At 50.2% G+C, this 21161-nt stretch overlaps 1 long non-coding RNA gene across 5 annotated transcripts in view; it reads left to right on the top strand.

Moving 5' to 3' along the window:
- Window positions 1–7251: 7251 nt before the first annotated feature.
- Window positions 7252–21161, top strand: part of LOC111556692 — a 54931-nt gene continuing 41021 nt past the window's right edge. For 4 of the 5 annotated variants that reach the window (XR_006586659.1, XR_006586663.1, XR_006586662.1 and 1 more), the window contains exons 1-2: window positions 9303–9490; window positions 17856–17954. This is a non-coding gene — a long non-coding RNA (uncharacterized LOC111556692). The other variant, XR_006586661.1, reaches the window with a different exon arrangement.

Genomic DNA, 21161 nt, shown 5'->3' with positions numbered 1-21161 from the left:
TCCACCGGCAGGAGCTGTAGTCACAAAGGACATAGCATTTGCCAGAAAGTGCTGGTCATGGGCAACAGGAAAATGACCTTTCCTCCTTACGGTGCCTCTCCCTGGAGGGTAAGTGAGTCTAGGTGTTGCAGGTGGAGGGATCAGCCTCCTAGAAGCACAGAACTTCTGGGAGGCAGAGGGCAGGCAGAAGGGCTCTGAAGGGGGAGATACAGGTAAAGGATAATCAGGACAATGTCCCAATCCTCTCATTTTTCTGTTAGGCAAGTTTGAATTTCTGTATTTTGAGATTTCTGAAACTAGCCCTCATCACCTGGGATGTATTTGATCACAAAGTACCAGGACAATTTTTGTTTTAAACAAACACACTTAGGGGCGCCTGGGTGGCTCAGTGGGTTAAGCGTCTGACTTCAGCTCAGGTCATGATCTCGCAGTTTGTAGGTTCCAGCCCCACGTTGGGCTCTGTGCTGACAGCTCAGAGCCTGGAGCCCGCTTCGGATTCTGTGTCTCCCTAGCTCTCTGCCCCTCCCCTGCTCACACTCTGTCTCTCTCAAAAATAAATATTGAAAACACACACACACACACACACACACACACACACACACATAGGGGCACCTGGGTGGCTCACTCAGTTAAGCATCTGACTTCAGCTCAGGTTGTGATCTCAGGGTTCGTGAGTTCGAGCCCCGCATTGGGCTCTGTGCTGACAGCTCAGAGCCTGGAGCCTGCTTCCGATTCTGTGTCTCCCTCTCTCTCTCTCTGCCCCTCCTCTGCTCATACTCTGCCTCTCTCTCTCAAAAATAACATTAAAAAATAAATATATATATATATATTTGTTCCCTCTCTTTTCAAAAGGCTCCCAATGTCACCTATACATTAAAAAAAATTTTTCTTCCCCTTGGGGAAACACAAGTCTTCTTGTCTTGAAGTTTTGCAAATAGCCAAAAGTTGGGGGAAGATACTCCAGGGTTCTCAGGACAGAGCCTGGAAAGCAGTACTGGCCTGGGAGTAAATGGGATTAGCCGCGACCTTGGGCACATTAAGGTTCCTCTCTCAGCCTTGGTTTCCTCATTTGTAACATGGCTCAGGCTTGCATTCTTTAAGGCCGCTGCCTGTTCTAGCTGTTTATGATCCTTTCAGAAGTAAGGTTAATTAGGTGCGTGGAACTGTTTGGGGTCAAAAGCAAGGTGTGACTATAATATAATGTAACTAATTTTCCTGTGAGGTTGGTAGGTTGGATCAAATGTTTCCAGCAATAGCAGCGTTAGTGAATTACTGGTATGTCTTTTGTGAATTTCTGCTATGTCTCCAGTGTTCCACTGGGACTTAGCATGTTGCTGGCTCTCATCGCCCTGCCCTTGCACATTAGCCGCCGTGAATTAGTATCTGGGAGATGCAGCTGTGCATGTAACTGACGTTCCTTTACTTCTTTGTCCGTTGGGGCGTTTTCATTTATTTATTTAACTTAAAAAAAAATTGTTTTTAAGCAATCTCTACCCCCAACGCGGGGCTCAAACCCACGACCCTGAGATAGCAGTCGCATGCTCCTCCAACTGAGCCAGTCAGGCACCCCCGATGTTCCTTTTTTTTTCTTTTTTAAAGTGTATTTATTTTGACTTTAAACCTACAGAGACCTTGCAAGAGCGATACCTAGGATAATCCATATGCCTTTCACTTAGATTTTTACCAATGTTACCTCGGTTTTGTTTTTGTTTTTTAACATTTATTTTATTTTTGAGACAGAGAGACACAGAGCATGAACGGGGGAGGGGCAGAGAGAGAGGGAGACACAGAATCGGAAGCAGGCTCCAGGCTCTGAGCCATCAGCTCAGAGCCCGACGCGGGGCTCGAACTCACGGACCGTGAGATCGTGACCTGAGCTGAAGTCGGATGCTTAACCGACTGAGCCACCCAGGCGCCCCGTACCTCGTTTGTTTTAATCTATGTACAGGTTATCAGTAGCATCAGGTTTGCTGGATCGTTTGAGAGTAAACTGCAGACGCCACGACCCTTTACTCCCAAATACTTTAGCATGCATGGACATCCTGTTTAATAACGCAATACAATCAGCAAATTCAGAAAACTTAACATTGACAAGGGGCGCCTGGGCGGCTCCGTCGGTTAAGTGTCCGACTTCAGCTCAGGTCATGATCTTGCGGTTGGTGGGTTCAAGCCCTGCGTCAGGCTCCGTGCTGACAGTTTGGAGCCTGGAGCCTGCTTTGGATTCTGTGTCTCCCTCTCTCTTTGTCCCTACCCTGCTCACGCTCTGTCTCTCTCTCTCCTTCAAAAAGAAATAAACATTAAAAAAAATTAAAAGAAAACACTGGTAAAATATTCGTATCTGACATACAGTCCATTTGTAAGTTTTATTAACTGCCCAACCACTGCCTTTTGCCAAGGTCTTTATTCCCATTTTGGTTTGAACCCATGTCCACAGTCCCACCTGACGTTCAGTTCTCCTCGTCTCTCCCATCTGGTTTCTTCAGTCTGGAACAGGTGCTCAGCTTTTCCTTCCCCTTCATGACACTGATATTTTTTAAAAAAGATTTTCATATATTTTTTTAAGTTTTAATTTATTTATTCTTGAGAGAGAGCCAGAGAGAGAGAGAGAGAGAGCGAGAGAGAGAGAGCAGGGGAGGGGCAGAGACAGAGGGACAGAGTGAGAATCCCAAGGAGGCTCCACACCGTCAGGGCAGAGGCGATGATGTCCATGAACCCTAAGATCGTGACCTGAGCCGAAACCAAGAGTCAGACGCTTAACTGACTGAGCCACCCAGGGGGTGGGAGGCGACATTAATATATTTTTTAATATGCGGGGCTGGTTGTCCTCTAGAAACGTCCCTCGGCCTGGGTTTGTGTGATGATGTTTGTTTCCCTCTTGGTTACATTCGGGTTATGCACTGGGGCAGGAATACCACGGAAGCGGTGTGGGATCGCTTCTCAGGACCCGCAGGACTTGCAGCTCTTTTTTTTTTTTTTTTTTTAATTTTTTTTTCAACGTTTTTATTTATTTTTGGGACAGAGAGAGACAGAGCATGAACGGGGGAGGGGCAGAGAGAGAGGGAGACACAGAATTGGAAACAGGCTCCAGGCTCCGAGCCATCAGCCCAGAGCCCGACGCGGGGCTCGAACTCACGGACCGCGAGATCGTGACCTGGCTGAAGTCGGACGCTTAACCGACTGCGCCACCCAGGCGCCCCTGCAGCTCTTGATTAAGGAGCAGATGGCCAAGCTTCTCCACGGTAACAGTGCCATGCTTTCCCTTTGGAATTAACAAGTTAACCCAAGTTTTTTTTTTTGAGAGAAGTCCAAGTTCGGGCAAGTTTATTTCGCAAGCGCACAAGGGCTGGGTGGCACGTGGGCCCCAGCCTTGGCGTGCTGTCCGGCCGGGGCTTTTGCGAACGGGGTTCTGGTTTTGCAGCACAGAGTAGCTCTCTGTCTCTCCTCACGAGGACAAAGAATTCGGTGCATGAATGCTTGCCATAGGCGGAGAATGCCATGTGCTGTTTACCGGCCTCTGAATAGCCCTGCGGTGGCCGGCAGCCCAGCCGGGACCCACAAGCGCTTCTCAAAGCTGAATGTAGAGACTCCGTCATGGGCCACAGCGAATGTGTGTGTGGGGAACATTCTGCTGAGGAGTGCGGTTTCAGTTCCCTTTAAAAAACCTCTGTTATTTTCCACCACACACTCCGAGAGGCCTGGCCTTAATGGAACCGCTTCCCAGCAAGGGGGCCAAGGGCTGGGAAGGGTTAAGAATGACAAACCCCTCTCTTTGGACAGGACATTCCAGTCCACAAAGTGCCTTATCACTTGAGATCTCACACCGGGCTCTCAGCTCTGTGGGCAAGGAGGCATAAAAAAAGGTGAGGTTAGGGGAGGTGAAGCGATCTGGCTCAACTCACAGAGCTGGGAATAGGTGACTCTGATAGGTCAATGCAAACCTTCTGACTTAAAAAAAAATTGTGTTTTTTTCCCCCCCCTTTTCCCATGATGCTATTGCTGTTTCCCTGTGGAAACTGGGGATCTTTTTCTGGGGAGGTTTTAGGAAATGGAAGATGTCTCTTGAAATTTGTAGGGCCTTGACCTTTCAACGACATCCCTAAAGTAGATATTAAATACATATGTGCAAAGCCTCTTTCCTCAGTGAGCTTATTGTCTCGTAGGGGAATAATAATAATACCTATCTTCCTAGCCGTATGATCTTGGGCAAGTGAGTAAACCTCTCTGTGCCTCAGTTTCCTACTCTATAAAATAGGGATGATATGGTACCTCTCTCCTAGCGTTGCAATGTGTTTGGCATAAAGTAAAAACTATGTTAGTGATTACTCTTGAATACTTTGTGTTAGGCATTCTATATGATTGTACATGCTTTTTGTCTCTTTTGACTTCTACAACAACCCCAAGAAGTGGGTACTCTTTTTCTTACTTACAGGCAGACAGAGGCTCCGAGAGGTTAAGCAATGTGCTCAGGGTCACACAGCTAGAATGTAGCAGAATTCAAACTGGGTCTGGTCTGACTGAGAAGGCCGTGCTTTCTGCTTGCTCTGATTACGGGAAAGACTGTTAAAAACAGTCTATAACTGTTTCAAGGTCTGGAGAGGATTGTGGGGTACACAGTGCAGCAAAGGGAACAGGAGGAAAAGGTGGAAGTGAAGTGTGTGGGGAGGTTGGGGGGAGCAAGAGAAGGGTGGGGAACTTGGAACGGAATTCAAGACCACGGAGCTTAGCTGCTTTCTGGTCCAGCCCAGAAAGGAAAGGAAAAGGCTCTTAATCAATTTGCCCATTTTGGAAGCAGGAGGGAGACTCCGGGCCTCAAGCAAAGTGGTTCAGCCCCCTCAGCTGCTGCCAGCCCCGCTGCTCCTGCTCAGTGTTACCCAGGGTCTTTTCCTCTCCAGAGTCTTCCTTCTTCCAGGCTGATGATAAACAAGGGAGTAACTATAATCAAAGCATTTGCATTATAAGTAGCCCCACTCCCTGTCCCTGATCGCTGCCCTGGCAGCATGGAAACCTCTGGGCTGGCTCCAGCCAGCAGCCTTGGCCTCGCTGCCCCACAGCCCTGGGAATGCAGGCCAAGGCCTGCGCACAGCCCTCTGGCCAGCTGGGGCCCTGTGGGGCTGACCTCCCTCTCTGGGGCGTGGAGGGGAAGGGGGGCCAGGCAATGTGAAGGGGATTCAGAGAAGAGTAATTCTCAGACTGTGGAGAGAGCCTCCCTTTTTTATTCTTTGGCCCTGATGGCTCCAGGGCTGTGGCCAATTAGAACCGGAGACTTGCTAACGATCTGCGCTGTGAGGACCTCCCTGCTTCCAGGGTCAGACGCAGCAGCCCCATCCACCCGCCACCCGCACCCCACCCCAGGGGAAGGAACTGAGGCCCCCACCAACTGGGACCACTGGCCCTTTATTCTGGAGATGATGGGGGCTCCAGGGAAGAAGGAAGCAGAAATCTATAGGGAAAAGGGAAGAGCAGGGCCTGGGGGCCTGGAGCGGGAAGGCAGCTGGGAGGAGCAAAGTGCTAGGAGGAGAGAGGGGAGGAGGGAGATTGGAATGAGCAGCTGGGAGCGTGAAAGTGCGTGTAGAGGGGAGGTGAGAAGAGAGAACGCGCGCAGGGAGCAAGCAAAGGGGCAGCTTAGCCTCGCCTCCTATCTCCATAAGCCTCTCCTGGCTCCCCAAAAGAACTTCAGAAACAGTGAACATGCAATGTCACTTTGTCCCCCCAAACTCCAGCCTAACTTCTGTTTTTTGCTTCAGCCCCAAACCATATGACACCCTTCAGCCCTCCTCCCCCACCCCGTCCCCCCCCCCCCCATACTGTAATCACGGGGCCTGCCAGTGTCCAGAGAGTAAAAGCCTCCCACAGCAACTGCATCCCAGAGGAGTAGAGGGGAGGGAGGGAGGAAAGCAGAGGGGAGAGGGCCAGATCCAGGGAGTATCTGCCACCCCACCCTGTTCTGTCGATGTGCCAGTCACCAGGCCATCCTCGGTCCGATCCGTGGACATTTTGCCAGGCTGAGTTTTACCCACCTCAGGGCTGCTGTGAAGGTGGCGATGGTGGCCGGCTGGGACTGGGGGAGGGGCACCGTTGGTAGGGAATTGGGGACAGAAGACTCTGGGGAGGGGCTGTTCAGAAGGAAGGTACTCGAGGCCAAGGCCACACCTCCAGTGGCTTCCAGGAGAGCTGGCCTCCTTACCCAGTTGAGGAGGGACGGAGGGACGCTAGCTCTTTCCTTAGGCCAGACTTCCCTCAAGAAATGCTGTGTTGGAGAGTGACTGTGCCATAGATGTTAATACTTAGGATATTTACATTTAAGAAGAGGGCTGGGCCCATCAACTGATGAATGGATGAAAAAGATGTGGTTTATATATACAATGGAGTACTACTTGGCAATGAGAAAGAATGAAATCCTGCCATTTGCAGCAACGAGGATGGAACTGGAGGGTATTATGCTGAGTGAAATAAGTCAGTCAGAGAAGGACAGATACCGTATGTTTCCACTCATATGTGCAACTTAAAGCAACTTAACAGAAGACCATGGAGGAAGGGAAGGGGAAAAAATAGTTACAGAGAGGGAGGGAGGCAAACCATAAGAGACTTTTTTTTTTTTTAATGTTTTTTTAAAGTTTATTTGTTTTTGAGACAGAGAGAGACAGATCATGAACGGGGGAGGAGCAGAGAGAGAGGGAGACACAGAATCGGAAGCAGGCTCCAGGCTCTGAGCCATCAGCCCAGAGCCCGACGCGGGGCTCGAACTCACGAACCATGAGATCGTGACCTGAGCTGAAGCCGGACACTCAACCGACTGAGCCACCCAGGCACTCCCATAAGAGACTTTTAAACACAGAGAATAAACTGAACGTTGCTGGGGTGGGGGCGAGGGGGGCGGGGAAAATGAGTGATGGGCATTGAGGAGGGCACTTGTTGGGATGAGCACTGGGGGTTGTATGTAAGTGATGAATCACGGGAATCTATCCCCCAAGCCAAGAGCACACTCTATACACTGTATGTTAGCCAACTTGACCATAAATTATATTAAAAAATGAAATAAAATTAAGTTAAATTAAATTAAATTAAATTAAATTAAATTAAATTAAAAAAAAAAGAGGGCTGGGGCGCTTGGGTGGCTCTGTCGGTTGAGCGTCCGACTTAGGTTCAGGTCGTGATGTCACCACGGTTCATGAGTTTGAGCCCCCGCATGGGGCTCAGGCTCGCTGCTGTCAGGGAGGAGCCTGCTTCAGATCCTCTGTCCCCCTCTCTCTCTCTGCCCCTTCCCCGCTTGCGCTCTCTTTAAAAAAACAAATAAACATTAAAAAAAAAATTTTAAAGGGGGCTTTTGGGCTCCAGGGATGGGTCCCTTAAGGTGTTTGTTTCAGACCGACGGGCGGGCCAGCTCCAGGCATTGGGGGACAGGAGAGCCTTTTAGCAAAGCCTCACAAGCCGCAGAGGTAGGTCTTGTTTTCCCCACTGGGGCCCTGAGCGCTCAGCTTTCAGGGTCGTAGTGGGGCATTTGACCCCTACCTGTCTTGAGGTCTCCACTCTGGCCCGGCTTTTAACAACCTCCGGCCTTTTCAGCCTGTGGCCTGGGCTCTGTATCCTCACCTGAATGTGTGGTTTCCCCCAGGGGGCACGGCGGCCATCCTGGCCTCTATCCTCTGTGTCCAGTGGCCAGGCGGTGGGGAGGGTTGGAATGAGAACAGACAGGATGGAATAATGACCGGGCATTTTCTACTTGTAACAGTGCAAGCTCAGTTCACAACTTGAATTTCAAGTGGGCCCTTCAGGCAGATTAGGGAGGTCAAGTGAGAGAGTGGAGGCAGCCGTTGCGGATTGTCTAAATTCCTAGAAAATAAATTCTAGGAATTTAGCTGTGGGGAAGGAGGAGTGCCAAGGTGAGCACACCCCACTCGGGGCAGGGGGTCAGAGCTGGTAATCCAGGAGGCCCCGGGCGGGGAGGAGGTGGCTTTTTGCTCTTCTTTCTGTATTTGGACACCCTGGGTTTCCAAAAATCACTTGTATTTGAATCAGATCTAAGAGACAAATTAACACTTTTTTTAGCCAAGGGCTTTTTTTTTTTAATCCCCACTGAACTTCAGTCCCTCTTATGGAGGAAAACCGCTCCCTCCTAAACACCGCTTTTGGTGACTGCCCTTTGTTTGAAGTAATCATTGTCCCTAGAAATGGGAAATTACACATTACTGTTTACCGAAAGGAAATAAACACCTTGGATGACTAGGGTTCTTGCCCCCAGGGAGCGATCCCCGACCTTGCCCGCAAGCTGGGTGGGAAGCCTGCACACTACATCCTGCAAACACATTCACTTTCGGTGTTTGACCATTTCTGCAGGGGAAACGGTTGGATCCCGTGTGTCCCACGAAGCTTGCTTGCCGTGTCCTTGTTACGTCATCACGGAGGACCTTTGCTAGTCTTTTTCTGGTTGCAGAAGCAAGTACAGGAAAAAACATGGGGAACGGGGCGTGTCTCCTGCTTACTCTGTTCAGACATGGACTGGACTCTTGTTCCGTGTTCACGGGTATCTGATGAGCTCTCACTAAATAAGAGTGAATAGGAATGCTTTACTGAGACGGCCTGAGCCACAGGCAGGTTCACGCAGGTAGGAAAAGGTCTTGGAGGTGGCTCTGAGCACTGTGTCTGTCTCAGCCTTTCCGTGTTCTGGCTCCGTGGTCTCCCAAGCCCTCCCCTGCTTTTCACTCTGGCCATCGTCAACCCCGGCAGCCTCGAGCTGGCCTCTGAGCCCCACGCAGCTGTTTCCAGTGCTCTTTAACATTCCCTGCTGTCTCCAGCCCCCTGTTTTAAGCAGGTTTCTCTTCCCCATCCGTTGGATTTCAGTTTAGGCGGCATGTCTTCCTGGGATTCTTCTTCCCTACCCCCACCCCCACCCCCCACCCCCCACGTGCCTGTGCATTCGTGCTGGTCTGTAGCTTCCTGTTCTCCGCATTATTCATACTAAATTATCAGTGACTAGTTGCTTGTCTGTCTGCCTCCCCCATCAGACTGTCAGCTCTGTGAGGGAGGGATGCAGCCTGCTTGTTCAGCATCACAGCTCCGGCACAGTGCCAGGCACACAACACACGGCAGAAACTCAGTAAGCCCTTCTATCGCTATTTTGTCACTTCAGACACTTCCCCTTAGCAACATGAACTCCAGTTGCTTGGCTGCCCACTCTTGTGTATTTCCCCGGTCTCCACCCTATCTCCAACCGGTCAGCCTCTACTTGGGTAACAAACACAAACAAAACAAAACCTAGAAAATCAACAAAAGAAACACACACCAGAACTGGTTCTCTGGTAAGTTACTGCTAAGGGGTTTTGCAAATCAGCTGTTCTCCTTGAGCTGTTGATGAGTCTGATTTGACTTCAGCAAGGATGGGAAGCCTGCGGCCCGTCAGTCAGCAAACTGCAAAATCCACACCTTGCCCGTGTGCGGGACTGCCTCTCTGGGGTGGGAAAGGACGTGAAAGAAAAGCCTGGAGACCCAGGAGGTGAGATGGTGGTTGCAGAGGGCAGAGCGGGATGCTGAATGCGGATGAGGCCTGCAGGGGGTTGGTTGGAGAGGAGGAGTGGGGCTGGGGGGAGGTTCCAGATGGCCCCCACCAGAATTGCGGCGGAGATCTGATGACCAAGAATTGAAGCGAGGAGGAGGGGCTCCCTAAATCTGATCACTTTGCTCCAAAACCGGTGGCTGGCATCTGAAACGTGACTCATTGCCTGAGTCTGGGAATTGACTTTTGATTTTTCTGTTCCCAATGATTTTTATAATATTTATTTTATTTTTGAGGGGGGGGGACAGAACAGGGCGGGGCAGAGAGAGAGGGAGGCACAGAATCCGAAGCAGGCTCCAGGCTCTGAGCTGTCAGCACAGAGCCCGACGCGGGGCTCGAACCCACCAACCGTGAGATCATGACCTGAGCCGAAGTCAGATGCTTAACTGCCTGAGCCACCCAGGCGCTCCTGTTTTTATTAATTAAAAAGAAAAAAATGTCTTTCTGATGAGATTCTGAGTGTTCCGACCAGGCTTTGTTTTACTCAGTAATACAAAGAAAGCGCCTTCTTTTGCACACCCCCCCCCCCTCCTGGTCCCTCCCTCCCTTCCTTCCTAGTGAAATTTTTGACCGGAAAGCCTAGCCAGGATGTGGAGAGTTGTGTTTTCCACCTGAAGCAAGGTGGGGCTGCCCTTCTCTTTGTTGTGACAAACTGCGTCCCCCCCACCCTGCCGTTCTCCTCTTTGAGCTGGACAAACACAGCGGCAGTGGCCCCGTTGCCAGCGCAGACCTTTGCAGAATGAGACAAAGCCCTTGTGTATTTTGCCGGGAAGCACTTGGCTGTGACGTCCAGGCATGCGAGCGCACAAAAGCGTTTGCGGTGCCCCTCCCTGCACACGGCGCTCACACGCACGCCTTCCGGAGCCTCCTTCGAGGACAGCAGGGCCGGAGTGTGGTAAACGTGTTTATCTTTCTCAGGTTTGGGCAAAGCCCTTCTAGGAAGTAGATTTTGAGGCATTGAGATCAGAAACCTCCTGGGGAAGTGGTATGCAATTGTGTGTTTTCGTGTGGTGCAGCGTGTTTGAGCGATGGCCGTTTGTCAAGAAAGAGATCCCATTTGCAGCCCAACACAGACTTGTCCTTTGGCAGCTGACTGGGTGTTTGTGCTGGCTCCTTACCTACAGACAGCAGGGCCCTGGAGGGAGGAAGGACTCCCCAGCTGAGGGCGAGAGGATATGTGAATTGGTGGGTTAGGAACCCTCCAGCTGATTCTCCTAATTTAAAGTGGAAAAGAGGGGAGCCTGGGTGGCTCAGGTCATGATCTCAGTTAGTGGGTTCGAGCCCCACGTCGGGCTCCGTGCTGACAGCTCAGAGCCTGGAGCCTGCTTCGGATTCTGTGTCTCCCTCTCTCTGTGCCCCTCCCCTACTTGTTCTCTCTCTCTCTCTCTCTCTCAAAAATAAATACACATTAAACAAAAATTTTAAGTGGAAAATAGACGAGATGGAGGTGGTTCTTTCGCCAGCCTGATCTCCAGTATCCACTACCGAGCAGTTTAAAACTCACTTGGATTTTATACACCACGAGGGCTCTGCAAAGCTGCTCACCACGCCCTGTGTCGGGCTCTATGAGGGACTGCACGTAGGTTTGGGAGGAACAGGTTGAAACCTGACTTTGATCATTAGCAAAGCCAGCCTTCCACAGCAAACATGAATCTCCTGGCCAGATTATCTCAGCCTTCCAGCGCCCGTGTGAACTGGCTTGACAGAGAAGCTGGCTGGGCCAGGGTTCAGGTGGGGCAGCCTAGTGCCTATAAGGTGTGATTTGAAGGCCTCAGGAAAGACCCACCCTGGCCTGAAATGTCTTCCCACTGGCTCATCAAGGATGTCTGCAATTTCACTGTTAGTGAGTCATTCCTTTGTGTTTACCATGGACATTCTCTTTGCTGTCCCTCTGAAATGCAGGTTGCTCTGGGGTATAGACCTTACATTCTTAACCTTCTCACCTTAAATTCTACTATTAATCTCTTGGATAAACCACCACCTCTGTTCCATTTTTTCTCTTGCTAGTTTTATTGAGATACAATTGACATACAACCTTGTGTTAGTTTTAGGTGTGCCACGCAATGACTTGATATTTATATACATTGCAAAGTGATCCCCACAATCAGCTTAGTTCCACTTTCTAAATCTTAGGCCTCTCTCGAGTCACCTCACCTACGCTGTTCCCTGTGTCGTTCGGTGTAGACAGGAAGCAGAGCTGGAAGCCAGGTGGCCTGGTGTGGGGACAGAGGGGAGGAGGAAGGCGACTGAGGGCGCTGAGGACCAGCAGGCTCTCACGTAGCTTCCTGGCCCCATAAGGGCTGCCGGCCGCAGTGCTCTGGTTCCAGACGGCGCACGAGGGGAAATGTCCTCTCTGCTTTTGGCCGTGGTGGAGCCCTGTCAGTCCTTCAGGGCTCCTTCCCTCGCTACTCTGGCTTCCTTTCCCTCACTCTCCGCACCCGGGCTATCCCTCCTTCCAACCACTCTCTCGCAGGCAGCCATCCTCACTGTAAGGGGCCCCCTGAAGAAGAGCGCCTCTCACTGGTACCCCGAGGCGCTACAAGCTCCTGAGCCAGACCAGAGCGGGGTGGGGGGCACCCTTTCCTCTTTCCGCACTTGGGTCTCAATCCCTCCCGAGGCTCCAGGCAGGGGCCCCACAGCTGCCAACTACAGACACCCCAAGTTGGGCAGCTGGCTGAAGTGGGCGTGGAGGGTGCTCAGTGAGGGGCCAGCCAGGGGCTGCGGGTCTCCACTAAGGCCTTAAACCATTCTCGCCTCTTCCTCTTTCCCGGGCCTGGAAGAGATGACTGGAGCCTATCGAGGCCATGGCCCTGCCACGAGGCACGTCGTATCAGCCCGTGCCTCTCTCCCAGAGTCACCTCCCTCCCTGCAAAGTGGATATGCCATAAATTCCACTGGAATGTAAGCTCCATCAAGGCAGGTATTTAAAAAAAAAAAAAAAATTTTTTTTTTTTTTTTTTTTTTTTTTTTTTTTTTTTACATTTATTTAGTTTTGAGAGACAGAGAGAGACAGAGCACGAGCAGGGGAGGGGCAGAGAGAGAAGGAGACACAGAATCCGAGGCAGGCTCCAGGCTCTGAGCTGTCAGCCCAGAGCCTGACGCGGGGCTCGAAGAACATTTCCAAAGATTTCATTTTTTTCCCCTATTTTGCCCATCTCCCCACAAAAATTTAACTTTTTTCTATCTTTTTTGTTTGTTTGTTTTGAGAGCGAGCGAGCGCATGCACGCTAGAGTTTATGAGCAGGGGAGAGGGGCAGGGGGAGAGAGAAAATCCTAAGCAAGTGCCATACTCATTGTGGAGCCCGATGCAGGGCTCGATCCCATGAACTGTGAGATCGTGACCTGAGCCAGAATCAGGAGGCGGACGCTCAACTGAGCCACCCAGGTGCCCCTCACATTTTAATAGCTACTCAAAATTGCCCTCCCAAAAGGCTGTATCCACATATGTTCCCACTCCATACCCTTACTGGTTTTTAATTTAATTTATTTATTTGAGAGACAGAGAGAAGAGGTAGAGAGCAAGCAGGGGAGGGCAGAGAGAGAGGGAGACAGAATCCCAAGCAGGCTCCATGCTGCCAGCACAGAACCTGATACAGAGCTTGAACTCACAAACTGTGAGATTATGACCTGAGCTGAAACCAAGAGTCAGACGCTTAACCGACTGAGCCACCCAGGTGCTGCAATACCCTTATTGGTTTTCAGAGATCTCTTATTTTTTTCCCAATCTGTTGGCCAAAAGCCATTATCTCATTGTTAGAATAAAAATGTTCGGTTCAATCCTCTTGGCCGGAAATTGTGAGTGATTCACATTAGTAACATAACCACATGTATAGTAATAAAGCTATTTAATTGCTATGTATTCTGTTACTTAGTAACTATTTTACATGGAGTGAGTAATAATCAGGAATAGGTACAGATCAGTTTTCTCCCCATATTCCACCATGACCTTTATTTATTTCTATTTTTTTTTTTAATTTTTTTTTTCAACGTTTATTTATTTTTGGGACAGAGAGAGACAGAGCATGAACGGGGGAGGGGCAGAGAGAAAGGGAGACACAGAATCGGAAACAGGCTCCAAGCTCTGAGCCATCAGCCCAGAGCCTGATGCGGGGCTCGAACTCACGGACCGCGAGATCGTGACCTGGCTGAAGTCGGACGCTTAACCGACTGCGCCACCCAGGCGCCCCAATTTATTTCTATTTTTAAAAAAATTTTCGGGGTACCTTGATGGCTCAGTAGGTTAAGTGGCTGACTTCGGCTCAAGTCATGACCTTGCGGTCCGTGAGTTCAGGTCCCGCGTCGGGCTCTGTGCTGACAGGTTGGAGCCTGGAGCCTGCTTCTGATTCTGTGTCTCTCTCTCTCTCTGCCCCTCCCCTGCTCACTTCTCTCTCTCTCTCTCTCTCAAAAATAAATAAACATAAAAAAATTTATTAAGAAAATTAAAAAATATATTTATTTATTTGGAAAGAGAGCGCAAGCGTGAGTGGGGGAGGGGTAGGGAGAGAGGGAGAGAGAATCCCAAGCAAGCTTTGTGCGGTCAGCGCAGAGCCTGAGATGGGGCTCAATCCTATGGACTGCGAGATCACGATGAACCAAAATCAAAAGTCAGACGCTTAACCAACTGAGCCGTTCAGGCACCCACCCTGCCCCATGACTTTTAGATGTAAAACACAAGAATCTGGGGTCTTGGAGGGTGCAGACCTCCACTTCTCCCTGCTTAATCTGTCTTCAAAGCGGCTCCAGTGAGTTCTTTGGTGCCACAGCCTCACCTTCCTTCATGTCCCTTCCTGCTGCACAGCGGCTGTGTCCCGGAATGACATGTCACATGGTCCAGTCTCAAGCAGCAGTATGTTCTCTGCCTCTGGGTTTCTCCTTTAATCAGTTCGGAACACGTCAGCTGGTTTTGTCCTTTGCTTGACTTTGAGGTTATCATCAGGGCCATCTTCGGGTACATCAGAAGCTATGTCATGGGCTGGATCCCACCTTAATCTTGTCCAAGCTCACACATCACCTCGGACAATGTTTTCCACAGAGAAGTGCATTTTTCTTAATGTTTATTTTTGAGAGAGAGAGAGAGAGAGAGCGAGCAGGGAGGGGCAGAGAGAGAGGGAGAGAGAGAATCCGAAGCAGGCTCCAGGCTCTGAGCTGTCAGCACAGAGCCTGATGCGGGGCTCGAACCCACGAATCGTGAGAAGTGCATTTTAAAAGGAGGAAAAGCTATGAGAGCGTTTGGGATTTTACACTATTTAAATTTCGTGTCTATTTCCCTCCCTTACTCCCACCTTGACTCCATGTGTTCTTTGCTCTATTCTTCTCAACCTCCGTATCCAGGATAATATAAAAATGGCAGCTATAAATGATTCTTCCCCCCTGTAAGTTTTCTCTAGGCCTGGTTCTTTGTTACTGACAACATCTAGCTTGGAATCATTTAGTGACTCTGGGGCACCTGGGTGGCTCAGTCGGTTAAGCGTCTGACTTTGGCTCAGGTCATGATCTCATGGTTTGTGGGTTTGAGCCCTGTGTCGGCTTCTGTGCTGACAGCTTGGAGCCTGGAGCATGGTTCGGATTCTGTGTTTCCCTCTCACTCTGCTCCTCCCCAACTCACGCTCTGTCTTTCTCTCTCTCTCTCTCTCAAAAATAAACATTAAAAAAAAAAATCATTTACTGACTTTTCTATTACTCTTCAACCAAGTTGGAACCAGTCTCCAATAAGGCTGGGTTGAATAATGGCTTCCTCCTTTGGTTTATTAGGATTTTAAGGGTTGTGACTTGTTTTGATGATTTCAGATTAATTTTGCAAGTTTGTGTCAGAAAGCCATTTACTTGAAAATTTGATTGTTCCATTTTCTAAAGTGCATTGGAACGGAATTCCTTTTCTGCCCTTTCATACAGTCCAGCTACTACAGGATCTTTATTTTGCTCGTTTTAGTAATATTACTTTGTTCTTTCTTTTTAAAAAAAAAAATTATTCATTTTTGAGAGACAAAAACAGAATCCAAAGCAGACTCCGGGCTCTGAGCTGTCAGCACAGAGCCCAACGTGGGGCTCGAACTCACAGACCATGAGATCATGACCTGAGCCAAAGGGGGCCACTTAACCCACTGAGCCACCCAAGTGCCCCTTACTCTGTTATTTCTAAAGCGCACAAGTTTTGACCACAAGGTACGCCAACAGGACGCTGCTAGGTGATCTATATATTTAGCTAAGAACCATACTTTCGTCAGGGATCACTCTTTATTTTGGATATTCTAATAACTTTGGCTTGGACATTTTCCCCCTACCTCTGCCACTTCCGAACTGTGTGATCTTGGGCACGTTACTCACACTCTCTGAGCCTGTTTTCTCTTGAGTAAAACGAAGTTAAGAGTAGCTACTGTCTCCACAGTGGCCACAAGGGGTTAACACACAATTTGAATTGTGGTTGGCACGTGGTAAGGGCTGATGTGTTTGCCATTACTATGCAGTCCTTTCTGAAAGAAAAAACATTCCTTTCTTCTGTGGTTATTTGGACTGCTTCTGAGTCTCATTTTATAATTGAAAACTGAGCAAATTAAAATAGAAGAAAGAATCACTCCATGCGCAGTTACTCAACCAAACCCTATATGGAAAAGGCAAGATTGTTTCTCTAAAATAATTCACACCTGATTAATCTATTAGAATTTTTGAAAATTTGTGGACGAAGAAGAATTGGTGCAATTGGATTAATCTATGTGTAGGTTTTAGGAGCCTTGGAAGTTCTCATGCCACTGGTGTTATCATTCAGCAGAAAGAATATTTCTTTCTTTCTTTCTTTCTTTCTTTTCTTTCTTTCTTTCTTTCTTTCTTTCTTTCTTTCTTTCTTTCTTTCTTTCTTTCCTTCCTTCCTTCCTTCCTTCCTTCCTTCCTTCCTTCCTTCCTTCCTTCCTTTGTTCCTCCCTCCCTCCCTCCCTTCTTCCCTCCCTTCCTCCCTCCCTCCCTCCCTCCCTTCCTTCCTTCCCTCCCTCCCTTCCTTGCTTCCTTTCTTTCTTCCTCCCTCCCTTCCCTTCCTTCATTCCTTCCTTCTTTTCTTCCTTCCTGCCTCCCTCCCTTCCTTCCTTCTTCCTTCCTTCCTTCCTTCCTTCCTTCCTTCCTTCCTTCCTTCCTATTGAATGATTACAACCTCCCTCCCTCCCTCCCTCCCTCCCTTCCTTCCTTCATTCCTTCCTTTCTTCCTTCCTCCCTTCCTTCCTTCCTTCTTTTCTTTCTTCCTTCCTCCCTCCCTCCCTTTCTTCCTTCCTTTCTTCCTTCCTCCCTTCCTTCCTTCTTTCCTTCCTTCCTTCCTTCCTTCCTTCCTTCCTTCCTTCCTCTCTCTAAGCCACAAACATTTCCAGAGTACCTGCGAAATGGGGGTACCTGCGAAATGGGGGGGCCCACTGTCCTAGGCTCTACGAACAGGGACACAAAGACAAATAATCCATGGTTCCAGCCCTTAGGAAAGTCTAGTGGGGGATCTTCTTACTACTCATGGTGAGGAAAAATTTAAGTGCCCCCAACATCCCTCTGAAAGCTTGGGGCCAGGGAGATAAAGCATCTGTGAAAAGGAAGCACGAATAAGAAGATTCACCGGTTTGAAATTGAATCCCATTCATCAAGCTCCAGGTTGCTTCCTCCCAGGAGAAGAGTCATTTCTTGGGATGATGTTCAACTTGTGCAAACCCATGGAAAGAACATTCCGTTGAAGTTGCTGATAGCAATCATGTTCTCCATGAACTGGTTTCCATGTTGCTGCCAGATGGAATCCTGGCATCGGCCAGGGAATCCCGTGGCCAGGTGGGCCTGCCAGCCATCCAGGATGGTTACCCAGGATTGGAGCTCTCCCACCGAAAGTTTCAGGAACTCCCCCGGTGGAGTCCACTGGTTGGAACTCCTGTGCCACAACATCAAACTCGGTGCTGGACAGAGAGAAGGTGCTCAGCGGACGCTAACTCACAACCCTCCTTTCCACACCTTCGCTCGACAGCAACTTGTTCTCAGAGTTACATGGTACCTTAAATCCCCGTGGACGGGGACCCGGTCTGCTGAGCTGATGAACCCTAGGCAGCATTGCCCCCCTTGTAGGAGGTTCACTGGACTTTCACAGAAGGATGTCTTTCAGTTTTTGCCAACTCTCTTAAGATTCTGTCATCTCTCCCACAGGCAGAGCATCCAAGTGAGGGAGGAGGAGGCCGGGCTGGGATGTGGGGGGGTGCAGAGTTGGGGCCTCGGGGTATTTCAGGCACCCGTTGAGACATGTTAATCGGTCGGACGATCTGAAGAGTGGCCTGTGATAATCCTTGTCCTTTGTTAGAACCCACCACAGCCTTCAGCACTGGGATGCAAGGACCAGACTAAGCCCGAGGAAACTGGCAACCGAGCAGGGCAGTTTCGATCTCCATCCCAAATGCAGGTGAGAGAAGGAGGGGGGTTTGAAAGAACAGCTGTGGGGAGGGTACCCTCCATCCAGCAGAGGGCTCATGGGAGTGCCTGCAGAGGACCATGCCTTCCCCGGCGGTGCAGAAGTCTCTCCCTCCCCGGGGGCTAGGAATTCAAGTCTTCCTCCCGGCTTCTGGAAAAGCGTGTGGAGAATGCACTTGCTACAGAAGAATTCTCAAGGCTTGCTCCGCGCCCCCCCTCCCTTTTTTTCCCCCCCAGTTAGTTTACATACAGTGAGGGCTTCCTTTGAAAGGAGGGCTGCTGGGGATTGTTTACATGCTTATAGGACAGTGTCTATTTTTCGGGGGTGGGGAGGGGCAGAGAGAGAGGGAGAGAGAATCCCAGGCAGGCTCCACGCTGTCCGCGCAGAGGTCGACTCGGGGCTCGAACTCACAAACCATGAGACGGTGACCTGAGCTGAAATCAAGAGTGGGACGCTTAAACTGCTGAGCCACCCAGGCGCCCCCTATAGGACAGTGTCTATTAAATGAAGAGTTCAGGGTGGGGCCGAGGCCAGAGATTTACGATTAAAGGGTTCCTATCCAGGTCTAGTTGAAGATCAACCAGGGTTTAAGGAAAAACTATAAAGGAAATATTTTCTCAGGCCTCCTGGAGGGGAGGCACCCATGTGAAGGGCGAGACGGAGGAACAAGTAACTGCAGAGTGGAAGTCCTGGATCATAGGGGACCGGCCAAGGGCTGTTGGGTCAGTCCAGGCCGTAGCCATGATTTGGGCCTGCACAACAATTAAACTTTTTTTTTTTTTTTTTTTTTAAGTTTACTTACTTATTTTGAGAGAGAGAGGGGGAGGAGAGGCAGAGAGAGAGAATCCCAAGCAGGCTATATGCTGCCAGCACAGAACTTGATACAGGGCTTGAACTCACGAACTGTGAGATCATGACCTGAGCTGAAACCAAGAGCCTGAAACAGTCAACCGACTGAGCCCTCCAGGTGACCCACATCTCTTGTCTTGAGGTCTGTGTGGTTGGGGGGAGGGACTCTCCCCTCCCTTCCCAGGCCCTCTGGGGGCTCTCTTCTCGCAAGCTTGCAAATGGCAGAACTTCCCAGGGACCTGGCCTGGGGTCTTTATTTTACTGACTCTAGACTCTCTCTGGGTCACCTCGTGGGGCCTGCTGGTTCAAGCCTGCTTTTCCGAGCGCCAGGCCTGACGTCTTAGATTTTCATTGCTTACTGCAGTCGCCTCCTAACTGGTCTGCCTGTCACAGATCTGTCCCCTCCGCGGCTGGAGTGAGTTTTAAGTAGAGGCCAGCCTAACATCTTTCACGCCAGCTGAGCAAAGTGCTCACAGGTGCCCAAAGTCACTGCGCCGGTGCCAGCTCCTGTGTGTTCACGATGCCCTTCCACACGCCTTCTGCTTCTGTTTTTGCTGGGCATTTGAGTCACGAACCCAGGCCCACCTGAGCCTCTGGGCTCGGCGTCCCTTCTCTGTGTTCTCCCATGGTGCCCGGGCATCCCTGTTTCGGCTCCCACAGTACGGGGCTTCCACCAGACTTCACATCCAGTGGGGACCAGGAAGGTCCCCGGCACAGCGTGCCAGGCGCATAAAAGAGATGATTGCAAGAGCTTCGGGCTGGCTTCCCGGCCGCACGTGGCCGGATAGTCCTCTCTTGCCCCTTTGGGAGCGAATTCTAGCTTCTCACAGTGTTTGCCTTGCCCACGCGGCACTTTTTGCTTGTACGGTGTCCTTCGTCGACATTTATGAAGTGTCTTGAGATTTAAAGGTGTTCGGGATCCTTTCCTCAAAGGACTTGTTAAACTCTGATGCACAATATCTAGTCAGTTCGATGAGCATTTATCGAGAGCCGGCGCGGAAGGAGGCGGAATTAAAGCAGCCGAGAACAGGGATTCAGATCAAGTGTGTGCAGCTTAGAGGAACTTGCTGTGGCTTTTTGTCTGGCTGCGGCTTAGTCTAAACTAGAGGGAGAGATTACAGTTATATTTGTCGGGGACTCATCGACAGACCGTGTCACAGGCTTTCCCCGGGTCACGATCCTGGATGGCTCAGCTGGTTGAGCATCTGACTCTTGATCTCAGCTCAGGTCTTGATCTCAGCGTCATGAGTTCAAGCCCCGCGTTGGGCTCCATGCTGAGTGTGAAGTCTACTTAAAAAAAAGAGGGGTGGTGGTGGTGGTGGTGGAAAGAAACCAACTTCTATGTCCCGCACTTTCATGGACTTTGAAGCTGGGTTTTGTGTCAACATGACTTCACTGGGATGCCGGAAATGAACCTTTTCTGCCCCTGCCAGGAGCCTCCGGCTCTCTCTAAATCAACTCCTCCGGAGGATTCTGCCCTTTCCCTTAATAGTTAAAAACACCTTTGAACGGCACACAACTTGTGTTTGCTTCCTCGTGGCAACACGGCTGTCAACTGTGGTCATAAAGGCGTTTCGGGAAGCAGATCAGCGGGTGTGACCAGAAAGCCACTGCTGCACTTTGAGATACGACTGTGAGGTTTCAGCCAGGGGGCTTTTCAGTCGAGGCATCTCCCCGGGTCACACAGTGTCCTAAGGGCTCAAGTGGAAGCCTGGGAAATTGGCCACAGTGTCGCAGGTCACGCTGTCTAGCCCTGCTCTGGGACTGCACTGCTTGGGGTCGAATCCTCGTTCCTGCCCAAACTCTGAGCTTGGGAAGTTCCAGTGTCCTCATTTGTGAAATCCTGGTGGGATGATTGGGCGACTCCTCTTACATGGTGGCCGCGTGGATTGAGCCCCTTGGTCCCTAGATGGTGCTTAGACACATAGGAAGTGTGAGCTGTTGCCATTACGCCCTTTCATCGGCCTCGCCTGGGACTGTTCACCGTGGGCACTTGCTCTAGGTCAACCAAGCTGTCATCAGCTGTCCCCCACCGTTTGCGTACCTCACTGTCCCTGTGCCTGGCGTTCGAGGCCCCTTTGCTCTCTGCTTCTCTGAGCATCTTACTGCAGTCCTGTCCTCTTCCGTATTGTCCTTGCAACAAGCTTCTGTTTTGCCCCTGCCTGCCCCCCCCCCCCGCCCCTGCAGTTCTCTCCCTCTCCCAATTTCGAAGCCTCTGGATGGAATGGATGCAGACATTCCTGTGCCCATGGCTAATCGTGGGACAACTCTAGGATAATTTTTCATTTGCCTTTGTGTTTGTAAATCTTATAGAACCCTTGCCGGTGGACTAACCCGTGAGATCACCAT

Source organism: Felis catus, chromosome D1 (genome assembly GCF_018350175.1).
Source record: "Felis catus isolate Fca126 chromosome D1, F.catus_Fca126_mat1.0, whole genome shotgun sequence".
NCBI lineage: Eukaryota > Metazoa > Chordata > Mammalia > Carnivora > Felidae > Felis > Felis catus.
This window is presented reverse-complemented; position numbering and strand designations above follow the sequence as displayed.